The sequence below is a fragment of the Pseudopipra pipra genome, chromosome 6 (assembly GCF_036250125.1).
Source record: "Pseudopipra pipra isolate bDixPip1 chromosome 6, bDixPip1.hap1, whole genome shotgun sequence".
In the NCBI taxonomy this organism is placed as follows: domain Eukaryota; kingdom Metazoa; phylum Chordata; class Aves; order Passeriformes; family Pipridae; genus Pseudopipra; species Pseudopipra pipra.
Window position 1 is genome coordinate 10859107 of NC_087554.1, and position 14371 is coordinate 10873477.

Sequence of the window (14371 nt, forward strand, 5' to 3'; positions counted from 1 at the left end):
GAACATGAAATGGATCTTTAGAGTCAAGTAGTTTTCTGTGGTAGGTTGGCCCTGGCTGGATGCAAGGCACCCATCAGAGATACTCTATCCCACCCTTCTGCAACTGGACAGTGGAGAGAAAATACAATGAAAGTCTCATGGGTTGAGATAAGGACAGGGATTCCTCACCAATTATCATCACAGGCAAAACAAACTCAACTCGGGTCTCCTGTATGACCTGCAGGGGGACAGCTGCCTCACCATGGTCTGCACCGTGGGCTGTAGGAGAATCTCTGCCCTGAGCATGGAGCACCTCCCCCATCCTTCTGCACTGACTTCGGTGTCTGCAAAGTTGTTCCTGTCACAAATCAGAAAAGTTGATTACATTGGATTAGTCTGTCTTATTTCATTATGGCACATAGGCTCTGCCCTGGCCTCCCAGTGCCTCACAGCCTGCAGGGCTGCTGGTGCCTCTGCTCGGCCAGTGCCACCACACTGCCAGCAGCAGCAGCACAGGGTGCCCAGCACGGGAGCAAGACATCCCAAAGCCCAAAGGGCTGGATCTGCACTCTTGGATGTGAGGGTTTGTATGTTGGCCCTCAAGGCCTGCACTGCTTGGCCCCAGGGTGGCTCAGGCCTGCTTAGGGACAGCCGGCCCTTCTGCTCACAGGAACGGAGCTACAAAATGCTGTGTGGGAACTGCTGCTACGGCCCTTACACACTCTGGCTTATTCCAATATGTTTTCAATCTCAAAAGAGACAGTTTAAGTCAAACTCTCCCTCTACTCCATGCAGACAGATGTTGGAGAGACCTTGACCGAACCTGAGGGGACGGTGGAAGGTCACTTCCCAGCAGGTGCCTCCCAGCAGTGGATGCACCTGCACTGTGGCAGCTCCCTCGAACGCCAACCTCCTCTCGTTGCCTTGGAGACAGTCCTCCAGTCCTGGGGTCATAAAGCCATGGAATCCTCGACTCCTACGGCCATGGAATCCTAGAGTCATGGAATCCTAGGAAACGACAGAGTCTGGTGCTGACTTTTGACTTTGAGATGACAGGTTCCTGAGACTGTTCTCCACTTCATGAATTGTCTTGACTGTTTCAGTCAATTGCTTGTCTCTTCTCAATTCTGATGTGGACTGTTCTTATTCAGTCCTTCAAATTCTTGATCCTCGATTCTTTCCCTTGGCCAAATATATTCTAAGCCTCCTCTAAAGAACCATGAGTGCCACACAGCCCACTGAAGCCAGAGGTGGAATTGACTTTCTATTTAAGGACTAATGGAACATACTACATTTCCTTATCACATTTTAAATGGATGGTTCACATTTATTGCTTCTGTTACAATCCTCAGGTATCCATGGTTATCACCCTGAACCCTATGGCTATTCCATTGCAGTTATTCCAGAGGAATATGTTTTAGAGTGAGGTGGCTCAGAATTCCCATTTTCAGATGAGAAATGCTGGACTGTTTTATGAAAATGATTTTGCCTGAAATGTTTTATCACAAAACACACTGTCATCATGAGCAAAGCCTGATGGAGAAAGGGATAGTGTAGTCTTCGTTTTGAAAGGAGGTTTGAAATGCAGATATGCTGTAGACTTTTCTTGTTGGTTGTAATTACTGAACCTGGTTTATTTGTGTTTAAACCTTCAGCTGATATTACAGACTGGTTTTCTTCTGTTCACCACCTTCAAAATGGAGGCATGGCCTCCCTTCACATCTGCATAGATAAGATGGGTCAAAACAGAGAAAAATCTTGCTTTTCTCTTTCTCATAGGAAATAAAGCACAAAGCTTACAGTCTTCCACATACAAAGCCTCCTACCTATTCTGCAGAGGTACCTGGGGGAGTGCTGTGGGTGAAGAAGGATTTCACTTGCCCGTCCAAGTATGGACTGGCCTCCATTTGCTTCTTTCTTCAAAACTGGTACCTGTTCCTTGCTGGGGGATGGATAGAGGATCCCCTTGATCTTAAATATTTCTGGTGAATGCTCCTGTCTTAGGGAGGCCAGACCATGGTCCTACCAGTTTATCTCCCACTCAGATTCTTTAATGTTTCTCAGCCTTTCTACTTCATCTCATAACTCATAACCAGGCTGAGCAGGTCGTCCACTTGGAAACATCTGATGCAACTGCCATCACTGCTACAATCCCTTGAGAGGGTTACACATTCCCTATAGCCTGAAGGCTGGACAGATGCATGTTTTTTTCCATGTTTTGCATGGGGTTTTGGGAGCTCTGTCTGGGTTGATGCATAGTTTTTGGTGAGCTTAGACAACTTGGCTCTGTGCCGAGCAGACACCATATCTGAGCTCTCTCGGTGAGTGTAAAGACCAGCAAATGAGCAAATGAGCTCACTGGCTGTGCTGCAGTGACTCAGAGCCATTCCCACTTGCCCTGCCTGCATGAAATGCCCCCAAACTAAAGCACCACAAACTTCTGATGTGCCATGTCCTGTTGCCCGCCCCGTTTGCCACACTCCTGGTTGCTCACACTCCCCGCAGCTGTTTAAATCTCCCTCAGAGGTTGTAAATGTCCCTGAATAGCACAAAAGACCTTGTCAGGGAAGGCCACTTCTTCCCATGTTTTCCCCAGGACCACCATGTCAGTCTCTTCTTCTCCACTGTGTTGATGTTACTTCCTGCTAACTCTGCCTCCAGAGGCTGATCAGTGTCAAGATGACCAAGGAAAGGACACCGAACATATGCTGCTGGATTTTTCTCCCCAGTTCCAATTCACGCATTTCTAGAGCCTTCTGTTCAGCTTCCAGGTCTGCAATTTCCTGCTCTATGCGCAACTGGTGCAGCCGAAGGCTCGTCTCCCGTTCCTTCATTCTCTGGAGGATTTCTTCCCCATTCTCGGCAACAACTCCATTCTTATCAGAGAGAAAAGGCTCGTTGACGCTGACAACTGCCATTACCATGAGGTACATCCGGAGGATTCCAGCAGCCATGGCATATCCTTCCTTGAAAGACAAAGAAAGGTGCAATGACCCAAGACGCGGATTATATTCCCTCATGAAGGGAAAGGAAAAAGCTCCCCACTACAAGACAAGCTTTGGCATTCTTTCTAGCCCTGACAAAAATGCTGGAGTCCATAGGTGTTCCTAAGTGCACCCCTGTTGCTGCAAGTTCAAAACCCAGCTGCCCGAAGAGACTCGATCAGCAGATGGTGAGGATACAGGTGAGGAAGATGTGAAACAGAGAGTGGCAAAAGATGAACAACCCTGTTTGAGGAGAAGCTCAGCTTGTTAGATGACAGGGGAAACAAAGCAAAGTCCCCCAGCCAGGAGGAGGAGAGGAGGGGCCCGACAATCTGGGTGCAGGCAAACAAGGGAGATGTTGTCCAGCTGAGCACAAATGGGCTGGGGAGCAGGAAAGCACCACCCAGGTTTCTGGCCGCTCTCACCACTTCAAAACTTGTAACAGTCTTGAGACAAAACCTGACGAAATCCTGCTTGGCGTGGGCTGAGCCCAGCCTGGCAGCTGGGTCACTGAAGGGTTCCATCAAGGTCCTCAAGGTTCCATCAAGACCTCCTGGCTCTCCCAAAGCCCTTCCCTAGGCTGTGTTGGCCAGGGGGTGCATCAGCCCTCCCTCCTTCCCAAGGACCTGCTCTGACCAGACCATGTGGGGACAGCAGGCCCTTCTGCTCACAGGAAAGGAGCTGCCAAGTGCTGTGCAGAAACTGCTGCTACGGCCCTTACACACTCTGGCTTATTCCAATACGTTTTCAATCTCAAAAGAGAGAGTTTAAGTCAAACTCTCCCTCTACTCCATGCAGACAGATGTTGGAGAGACCTTGACCGAACCTGAGGGGACGGTGGAAGGTCACCTCCCAGCAGGTGCCTCTCAGCGGTGGGTGCACCTGTGCTGCAGCAGCTCCCTCGAACGCCAACCTCCTCTCATTGCCTTGGAGACAGTCCTCGAGTCCTAGGGTCATAAAGCCATGGAATCCTCAACTCCTACGGCCACGGAATCCTAGAGTCACAGAATCCTAGGAAACCCCAGATTTCGGTGCTCATTTTTGACTTAGGGACGATGTTGAGACATCAGGTTCCTGAGAATGTTCTCTACTTCATGAATTATCTGGATGTTTTCAGTCAATTGCTTGTCTCTTCTCAATTCTGATGTGGTCTTAGCTTAATTCTTACATAATAATTCTTCATAAGTAGAAGTTCTGAGAATCTGGCCATTTCCTGATTGATAATAAGCCTAACAGGGAAATTCACCAACGTGGAAATTCTGTTTCATCTGTTATTTAGTGGATTTGAAATGAAACATTTCAGACTATTTTTACAAAATGTAGTATTCAAATTTACCAGTAGGGAAAAAAAAAAATTGGTTTGGTTTGTTAAAATCCCAGTTTTTACAGAGAACATTCTGATTCTGAGTCAGTTAACTTCAAGCACACTGTGTCCTTTTTCTCTTTAGTTATTTTAGTAACTCACAGGTAGAGTTCTTCTCTCTGGATGCAGATTGCTGTTTAAATAGATGCATCCACCATTCTATCATATCTTCATCCAAGTGGTGGAAGATCTGCCTTAGGAAAAAGTGCAGAAATTTACTGTAAATGACTTTGGCTTTTTATTCAAATTTGCCACATCAACAAATGGTGTGTTGTTATCCTCCTTTACAAGTGGAATAATCTGAGAGAGGGAACAAAGCAGTTGCCTTTTTCTTACAGAAAGTCTTTAACAGGTGGCAAATGTAGCCATGTAACCCATGAACAACCTGTAAACCTTAAACAACATCACTATGTTTCCTTACTGGCAAATGTGGTTTGCTGTAGAAGTAAAGTTTGAATTTATGGTAAATAAAAAAATAGAAAAGTGGAAAAGCAGCTGTGAGCAAGTCTCTGCTTACTTCAATCAGAAAAAGTGAATACACCTGTTTTGCTAAATTATCACCTATCTATTATCACTTTAGTAGCCTCTTCAAAGAGATGGTTTTCCCTTCTCTACAAACTTCCCATTAGTTTTTACCCAAGTCAAGATCTCAACTCAGATCATAAGAAATTAAATATTACCACATATTGCACCATCCATTTCCAAGAAACAACTTCCACACAGCAAGATAATTAAAGGGTATCTTTCACAGCATGAGATTTCAGTGGGATAAGCATGGCAAAAAGAAACCAAAAAAATATTCAGGAAATAGGGTTTTCTTTTAAAAAAAAGCTTACCATTTAACAAAAAAAAATTATAGAGTATGGCAAAGAAACATATTTTATTCCTTCATAATCTTTTACAGGTATACTCTTTTGTATACAAAAACATGCCAAGTTTCTTGGATATAATTTTAAAATATAAAAAATTTACGAAGAAATATATACAATATAGAGGCCTATATAGTGTGGGGAGAATTTTACATTTAATTGCTTTAAAAGAGTACAAACTCAGGCAAATGGAGACTGCTTTTGCAAAATCTCATTGTATTTACATGCGAAATGCTGAGAAGTGCCTGACACGACAAATGTCAAGTACAAGTACTGGATTACTCTGCCTCATCATCACTATGCACATCCATTGACACATAAAGATAAGCCTAATGACTTAGATGATTTAGAAAATGAAAAAAAAAGAAGTCTTCAGTAAGAACAGCTTGCAAAACAAAATACAGAGAGGGCTGTGCTGCCTCTGCAAGCATCCAAATAGAACACAAAAACACTGCCAATGTAAGGAGGCAAAAATAAAAGAGAAGATCTTCAGAGCAAGTGCAGAACAAGTCTACAGTTTCATTTTTCTCAAAATTCTCTGTGACCAACCCTTTACAAACAGGTTAGTCAGAAACTCTGGATTTTACTTCCAAACCAAATCCATGTACATTTTACATGCATTTAAATAGAGCATTCAAGCCTATTCCAACGATATCCCTGAACCTTTTACAATATCATAGCTTAGTGAAGCAACAAGTCATATACCTTTCAGGATAATAACATAACAGGGTTACTTTGCCAGCCAACTGGCTACCGAAGACAAATCTTCAGGGACGTACAGAGTTTGGCAGCTCATTCAATACTCATCATAATTGCAATCCACTACAGTCAGCCATGAAATCTACTTCTTTCCACTATGCTGGCTTTTTTAAAAGAGAGAGAGAAAGGATTTTATTTTGAAATTAGTAACTTCTATTCTCTCTGCACATTACAGTTTGCAGGATAGTTTGTAATGTCCTAATTAACACCATACAAAAGGGATTTTAGGAGATTTTGTCTTTAGAAAGGGAAGTAAGAACAAACAGATTTCTGCTCTTCTGCCTGGTAGGAGTATCTAAACAGAGACAGAATTGGAGTCCAAAGGCTGCCATTCAGATTTTCAAACTGGCTAATTGATGTAATTCACAGGGAGAAGGTCCCATACAAGAGGTCAGTAGTAGCAACAAAGAGAAGAACCTTTGGCTCAGCAGTACCTTCCACTGAACACTCACCTTTTCTACTCAGCAGTTTCAACACACACAGAGTTTGTGGGTTTTTTCTCAGTTTTGTAGAGATGTCTGCTCTGATTGAAAAACTCCCATTTCTTTCAAGGGCAGCAAACTCAGATTGATACTGCATGACTCAGAGAGGCTCATTTCTGCATCAGATGGCTGACACAGAAATCATACATAGAGCAGTGAACCTTTTCATCTTGTAATAGATGATTGTGAAAATTATCTATGTAATTATTCAAATTGCTTGAGTTACTGTTGTTAGAGAAGGTTAATTCAGCTTAAACCCTTTTTGGAGGATAACCTGAGCCTAAACAGTACAAACTAAAAACACATTCAGTAACTATATTTGAAGATCTGTTGTTTTATTCTGAACCCTTTTGTTTTATTCCCAGGCTAGAATAATAAAAGCATCCTATTATTTGGAACAGGTAAACAAATGAACATCTGTGGATCTTTGCAACAGAAACTTTTAAAATTAACCTATGTCAGATTTGATGTCTCAGCCAAGTGTAAGACTTGAATCATTGCTATATGAATACAACACAAATAATAGTTCAGTGAACTTACTGCTCTGTAACAGCAACTGAATGCATCAACAATACCTTTGTCCATTTCTGATCCAAGATCCCTCAGTCCATTCCTGAGGAAAGGCAATGGATATTTGATTGCACCAAGAGTATTGGACTGACTGATGTCAGGACTGTGTGAACAGAAAGAAGATCCTCCAGAACATTCCCACTGGCACTCTGTGGGGACCAAAGTTTGTGGAAGACTTAATGAAAATTTACTGGGGACAATTCAGAGATAATAATAAAAAACAGTAATACAACAGTAGATCTAGGAATGCTTTACAAGACAGGTATCATTCACATTTGCAGCAACAGAAACATAGATATAGTGGGGTAAGAACTAGTTTCAAGGCAGTGAGAGTTGTTCCAGCAGGTCAAAGGTGAGTCAACATTATCTGTACTTACATTTTTGTCTCAGACACTAAATGGGCCTAACTCTGTGTTCATTGAATTAAACTGCAGTATCTTGCAGAGAGCCAAAGGAGCTTTGCAGCAAATCTTAGACACACATCCTGACTCAAGCGACAACCAACTAAGCACAGATTCAAGAGAAACCACTTCTTGAAGCAACCCCCAAACAAGAAAAGAGCTAATATCAGAGAATGCCAAGATCCATTTGACTGAATTACCTATCTGAAAGGTTTTATCACCTGTGAATGCCACAACTCAGGCACTTAAGAAACACAAACTATGACCTTTACAGAGCAGATATACTTAGTTACAGCAAATGTGAAACTTTACTAATTCTACCACACCTTCATCTGTTCACACTGTACCTGCATACAGACTCCTGTATCTCTGTACACTTCCCTCTTACAGGTTCATGAATATGTTCCATCTGTGTTGAAGTCTGATAGGGGTGAGAGTGGTGTGCTCTCCCATGAACGTGTCCAATATGATTTCCAAAAACTATGTATATATATATCTATCTCCTTTAAATAATAAAGGATGCATACACTACTGGTCTATCAGCAATATATTCCCAGTAATATGCTCTAGTGATTTCATTATACCAACGAAATACAAAAAGGCACTGGAGATAATAATTGTAATTACTTAGGTTGCTATCTTGCCCTACAATGCTTCCTTCCACATGCAGATGAATAACATACATATTTAAATAAACAACAACCAGAGCAATGGTTTGGAAACTGCTGGCATCGATGATTTCATACAATGATGAAATGACTTTTTCCCTTAAACACTCTTGTTCAATAGAATGAAATTACTAACAAGGGACACAGAAGTTTTCTTTCTCTTTGTTTTCTACTAGAAAACAACCAGCTTAATAGTGAAAATATCGATACTACATTATCCACTTGACGAGAATGCCAGGAAGAACAGATGAGGGGCAAGTCCCAAAAATGCCTTGACTTGCAGAACACATGCTTCATTCCATCACCTACAACTCCATTGCTGATGACTGGCTGTGCATGTTATTTGAATATGTATGAATTTGAACATTATTTGAAGCTGAATGCACTGGGTCTGGCTGGGATTGCTGTACTGCTGAGCAGCACTTGCAGTGTTCGGGCTTTCTCTTTTCCTTGCCCCTGGAGGTGAGCAAGAATTTGAGCAGGGACACAACCTAGGCAGCTGTCCCAGACTGAACAAAGGGATATTCCATGCTCTACAACATCATGATCAGCATCAAAGGGATTTTGAGGAAGACATTGCTTGGACTCTAGTGAGGCCTACTAGTCTACTTGTGGAAGGTGGTTAGTGATGGGCTTCACATCATCAGTTTGTGGGGGTTTTTCTCCCTCTTTGTTTATTAAACTGTTTATCTCAACACACAAGTTTCTTCACCGTGTGGGGAAGCGTCATGCTTAGCTGCTGGCTGGGTTAAAACCATCACACTGAGATAAAAAAATAAACATAGAACTCAAATCTACAAAATGGAAGCTCCCACAGCATATCAGACTGGAGAGCAGGACCCCTTTCTGCCATTGTTAAAGATCTCCTTTCTTCCTTTAAGCAGTCTGGAATAGTGAGACACTATGAGTCCTAGGAAATAAATGAGTCTCAGAGTCATTAGGAACCATATTGCCTTTGATGGGATTGCAAAATAAACAGGACTCCAAGTTCTCTTTAAAGCTTTTACAGACATTTAAACATGTATTTAAAATTACAACTATGGGAAAGTGAATTAGTAGTAAAAATTACACTGTTTTGATTAACAGATACAAACTGATCATAGTGCCATTCATTGCTCCTTCTCAAGTGGAAATACAGTGTGTCAGTGAGAGATTCATTGGAGGGCACCAGGTGGTTCAGTGGAAAATAAGTCTGCAGTTTGCAGGTCTGCAGTTTTTTTTCACATTGTTATTCCTCATATGACCACTCTGCTCAATGCTCTTGCAAGACTTTCAGGGAGATGTCCAAGATGTGCTAAGAAGCAGCACAATTTTCAGTTTAAATCTTTTCAGAGTGTCTGTAATTTTCAAAGGTATTGGTTCAAGATTTTGTCTTCTACTAAGAAAACTGTGTCATTTTACTGCGTAGATGTTAGCATATTACTTCATTTGCTGAACATAAACAATTTAAAAATTAGTTTGTCCATGTTTTTAAGTATGAAGAATTTACTTAAGTAGCTTGTCATTTGGATATAGCAACACATGGCTACTCAAGAAGGTAGTAAGACAAATCCACCATCATGGAACTCTACAGAAATTAAGAGGTCTCAGAGCTCGTGAGACTAACCTAGTTAAAATGCTGCTGTTGTCCACCACCAGAAAAGGCACTGTTCAAATTTTTAGGAGAGAAGATTTTTTGCAGATATTTAAAATCAATTATTCATATATTGAAATGCAAATTGCAGTATGTGACTATCACTGTCAGGTTCCAATCACCTCCTCAAAAGCCTGCAATGCAGATTGCAAATGTTCATTATGCATGTACCAGCTTTGAAGAACCAGCTGTTTATCAGCACTGGATCTTGTAAGCTGAACTTCAGTTTTTTTGACGTATCAATTCCTTGAAACGTTTGCAAATATTTGTGATTTAGTGTTGATATTTTACTTATTTAGTGCCGAAAAAGCTCTGAATACTTTTTTAGCATTCACATGTCAGCTTATAACTTATTAGTGGAGCAATAAATGAGAAGCTCAAATGACAGATCACAGAAAATATTAGTATTCCTATTGCATTAGCAACCAGTTCAAAATAATGTGCCCCACATATTAAGGCACTTTTGAACCAGCCAATATGTTTTGCTATAGTAGAGGGGGTACTATGCAACACAGAAAGTACCTAAGGGAGATGGATGGTGAGTATGAGAAAAAGGAACAATAGTTAATCACACAGTTATCTTGGTTAATCAAATTAAAAATTTGTTCCATGTATCTTTTAATTTAGTTCAGTTTATTGTTCCTTGTAAAGCTGATTAAAAACATCAAATGCAAAAATTTCTCAAAAAAGCACTTAAGTACAAAACTACATCCGTCATTACATTCTTCCTTTAATTTCCTCCAATTTAAACCCCAAATTTGAACACACTTCTGGGGAAAGAAATCACATGGTCAGAGGTTTCTTTTCCCTTTCTGAAACAACAGACTTTGACTTTCTTTTCACCTTTCTGTGAGCATTTTATTGTGAAGTCACAGAAGCTGGACATTTCCTACTGAAGCTGATCAGCTACCCTCTTCCTCACAGCAATTCCTTACTGGCTTTTCATGGAACTGGGGCCCTGAACAACTCCATGATGTGCACTGCCTTATGGACACCTGGCACGTTGGACAGCTGGGGGATTTCACCTTTCAGAGAAGCACTGCAGGACATAACAGATCCCAGTTACACTCCAGGCTGTCCAGGTGTCCAGGGTGACTCTGACAAGTCTACTGAACAAGACAATTAACTCTTAACACTCATCACAAGCAACTCACCTACCAAGTTTTACTGACACTACTGAGCCCTAATAGTCTAAATAAAGTGCTGATTATTTTCCCACTTGTGTTTCTTTTCTAAAATAGAAATACCGATTCTTCCTCCTTTTCAATTTCAGTTTGTCTTGTATATTTACACAACAACCTCTTCTGGGTAAAGACTGTCTGTGCATCAAATTTGTGTGCAGTCACTGATATAGATTGATTTTGATCCTACTGTTTTCAAGTGTGAGTAAAGCAAATACGTAATAAAAAGGTCACTGCCAGTTTTTTCACAAAAAGATAAAACCACTTTAAACACTCCAGACATCTGTTCCCAGATCTTGCAGAAAGATCGTTTCAGTTAAATTAAATGCCTGCTATTCAGTGCTTTCAATGAAAAGACTTGCTGCAGATTTAACAGTAAAGTGTTTAATTTATAATGCTGTTAATTGGTTAAATATCATGACTTTTCAACCTTTAAGGATTTTGTGTGTGTTCTTCAGGGTCTAATCTAATCCTCATGCTCATCCTGTTTATCTCTCTGCTTGTTTACTCCACTTGAAGTAAATAAGTCAATACTGCAACTGCCAACTACTCCAACAGAAGTAAGGGCTGTCAGTCCAAGAAAATCAGATCAAAGAGCTGCCAACTTCTGTATGGAACCACTGAGACATTTGGAACCACCTAAGGGAATATGGACCTCAACTGGTTAAGTTACTGAAAAATACATGGCTTTTAATTGTTTTTTCCAACTTAAAAATGACTGGAGATTTACTGTTAAACTGTTGGCAAGATAGTTACCAAACATGGTCAAAATGCTCTGTCCTGACATACAACTGAGGAAGCCACAATTATTTGTGCCAAAAAGTTCTAAACGGGCTTCTGCAGCCACACAGACCACGGTGTACTGGTCACTCAGCAAACAAAACAGATGAGTATTTACTGAAATTCACTGTCATGCCAGTGGTTGGTAATGCCAGTAAGGTTAAATAACCTGCTCTCCTGGTTAGTGACAAACAGAATCATGACCTCCCAAATTTACAAAGCATTCCATTTCCAAGGATATTTCCATCCGGCTGCCCTTTATACTGAAAACTGTGATTAAAAAACCACTTTGGGAGTGGTTCAAAAGTAACTTGAAGAAATTTGTAGGCTTTTGGGGTTTTTTGCCTTTCAGGTGAAATAATCTGACAAAACAGTGTTCTTGGTTATTAAAAAGTAAACATCTCATGGCTTCTGATAGGTCCTTGAGACTGCAAATGTCATTAATTTTAGCAATTCACATGCACAGTGCACTACATTACAACTCAGTAGAGAGGATTACTATCATGTTAATCACAGATGAAAAGAATTTTAAATTAATATTTTAGTAGTTTGGGTGTCAATCCTAAATTTCACACAAGAACTCCTTTTTACGTGACGAAATGGAAGAAACTAGAAACCTAACATGAAAAGTATAAAATAGCATTTTATGTAATATAATAAAATACAATAAAGTAAAAAAAATAAAGATTTTCACAGCCTTATTGAATCAAATATAATCACAGATAATGAGTTATCAAAAGCAAACCTGGAACACAGTGGAAGGTCCTACTCTACCTATTGTATATAATACAAAAGCACATATACCATACAAAAATATCTTCAGAGAACATTTAAGTCACATGATTGAACTCTCAAATTAAAAGACACTATTATTGGGAAACTGCATTCAGAGCCATAAGTCTGCCTTACTTGTACACTTCTCATAGCACGATATTTCACTGTCCTATCACATAAAAATTATGTACAATTTAAAACTGCCACTAGCTAGCTTACAAAGAGGTAATAGTATAATTTACATAACTACCCCCTCTTGCCCGTCTCTGTATTGTAATAATCATCACCTGACATAATAATCAAATTGGTCTCAACAGCTACCGTGTACTTACAAACTACACAAACCCAAAAGGATTCTCAGCAGCAGCAAAACTGTACAAAAAAGCACAAATACAGACCAAATATCTTGTCAGTGGCTGACTTCTCCTTCAACATAGAGCAAGGAAGATCCACACAGAAGATTTCATTTGATGTAGTAAATGACCAGGTCATATCAAACCAAACCCCACAGAATCTAAAATGGAACCTTGTATTCCTGCTTCATAATAACCTTTTAAAGCATATTGCCTTTCTCTGGGAATCTGGATTTTCTATTAAATTTTGGTAATAGCTTTCATATTCAGAATAAAAGTACTCTAAAATACTAACTATTTAAAATCCTAAACCAATTGATACAGTATTGTAAAGCTTCTTCAAGTCTGTATGAGTAGCTGACACTGTGCTCTGTAATCTGTATCTTACCAAAATGCTAGAAAAATAAAACCTATAATAGAAACCACATATTTCCCATAGTCATTTATTAGATAAAATTATGTAATTCTCAGAAAAGGAATAGCATTCTGTCACAGAAAATGATATAAACATCAATATACCAGGGGACTGGGCTGTGGAGGAGTGGAAAGGAGAGGAAGAAAGGAAAAAAAAAATAACAACAAAAAAACTAACTACATTTGCATAGAAAAATCTAAATAGTGGAATTAGAGCATTCATACCATCCAGAACACTATATTATTCAATAATTACTGGTGTTATTGCTACTATTAATAGTAGTAGCAATGTTCTTCAGTCAACAAAGTCCAATCCCAGATCACTACTTGTGCCTTAATTATGAATTTATTTCTTTACTAGAAAAGCATTTTTTCTCAGTATAGTATGTAAATACAGGCTTCATTTCAGGGGCTTAAGAATGCACTTAATTTTTGAATTTTGCTTACATTCTACTGAATAAATCTTTTAAAGGAAAAAATGATCTGCCTATTAGAAATAAAAATTTCTCCTTCTCTTGGGAAATTCTAGGTAAAATAAATGGTTAAGGAATCTCTTGTGATTTATAAGAGAATGAAAAAAACCTCAGAATTTGATCTGGATGAGGCCTTACAGACATTCTGGACATTCGATTCTAGGCTTCATTTTGATCTTTTTATAGAGAAACTCATCTGACAGATACAAACTCAAATGGGGAACTGAACTTGACAAGAATTTGATTTGAGGGTCTGCAGTCATGGTTTGAGCTCAACTCTTTTTTAAAAGTTTAAATGTTGAGACTTTAAGGGCAGCGAATGCATAGAGTTGCACTCTTCCATGAGGTTCTGCTCTATTCCTGTCCCAGTTTTCTCTGTTCTTGTGCCCTTGGTGCTCCTTCTCTCTTGTCCACCTTTGACCCCTAACTCCACATTCCCCTGGGTACTTTATTCACTTCAACAGTTCCCCAAAAATCTTAGCTGTAAGACTTCCACCTCAGCCCAGCAGTTAAGGTTAATAGCAATATAAGAATTAATGACAACAAAACAAGAATCTGTCAAAGGACAATGCCGACCTCATTCTTATGAACTAAACAGAGGACAGTAGTATCCTGTCTTCTTTGAGCCACAGATGGGCAGACAATAATAAAACATTTGGTTCACAGCTGGGGGACAACTGTGCAGAGC

At 39.9% G+C, this 14371-nt stretch overlaps 1 long non-coding RNA gene across 1 annotated transcript; it reads left to right on the forward strand.

Annotated features, from left to right (window-relative positions):
* Positions 1 to 207: 207 nt before the first annotated feature.
* Positions 208 to 7098, forward strand: LOC135415512 (uncharacterized). The gene is made up of 3 exons (XR_010431167.1): positions 208 to 4079; positions 6324 to 6344; positions 6990 to 7098. It is a non-coding gene; the product is annotated as an uncharacterized LOC135415512 (long non-coding RNA).
* Positions 7099 to 14371: the final 7273 nt, after the last annotated feature.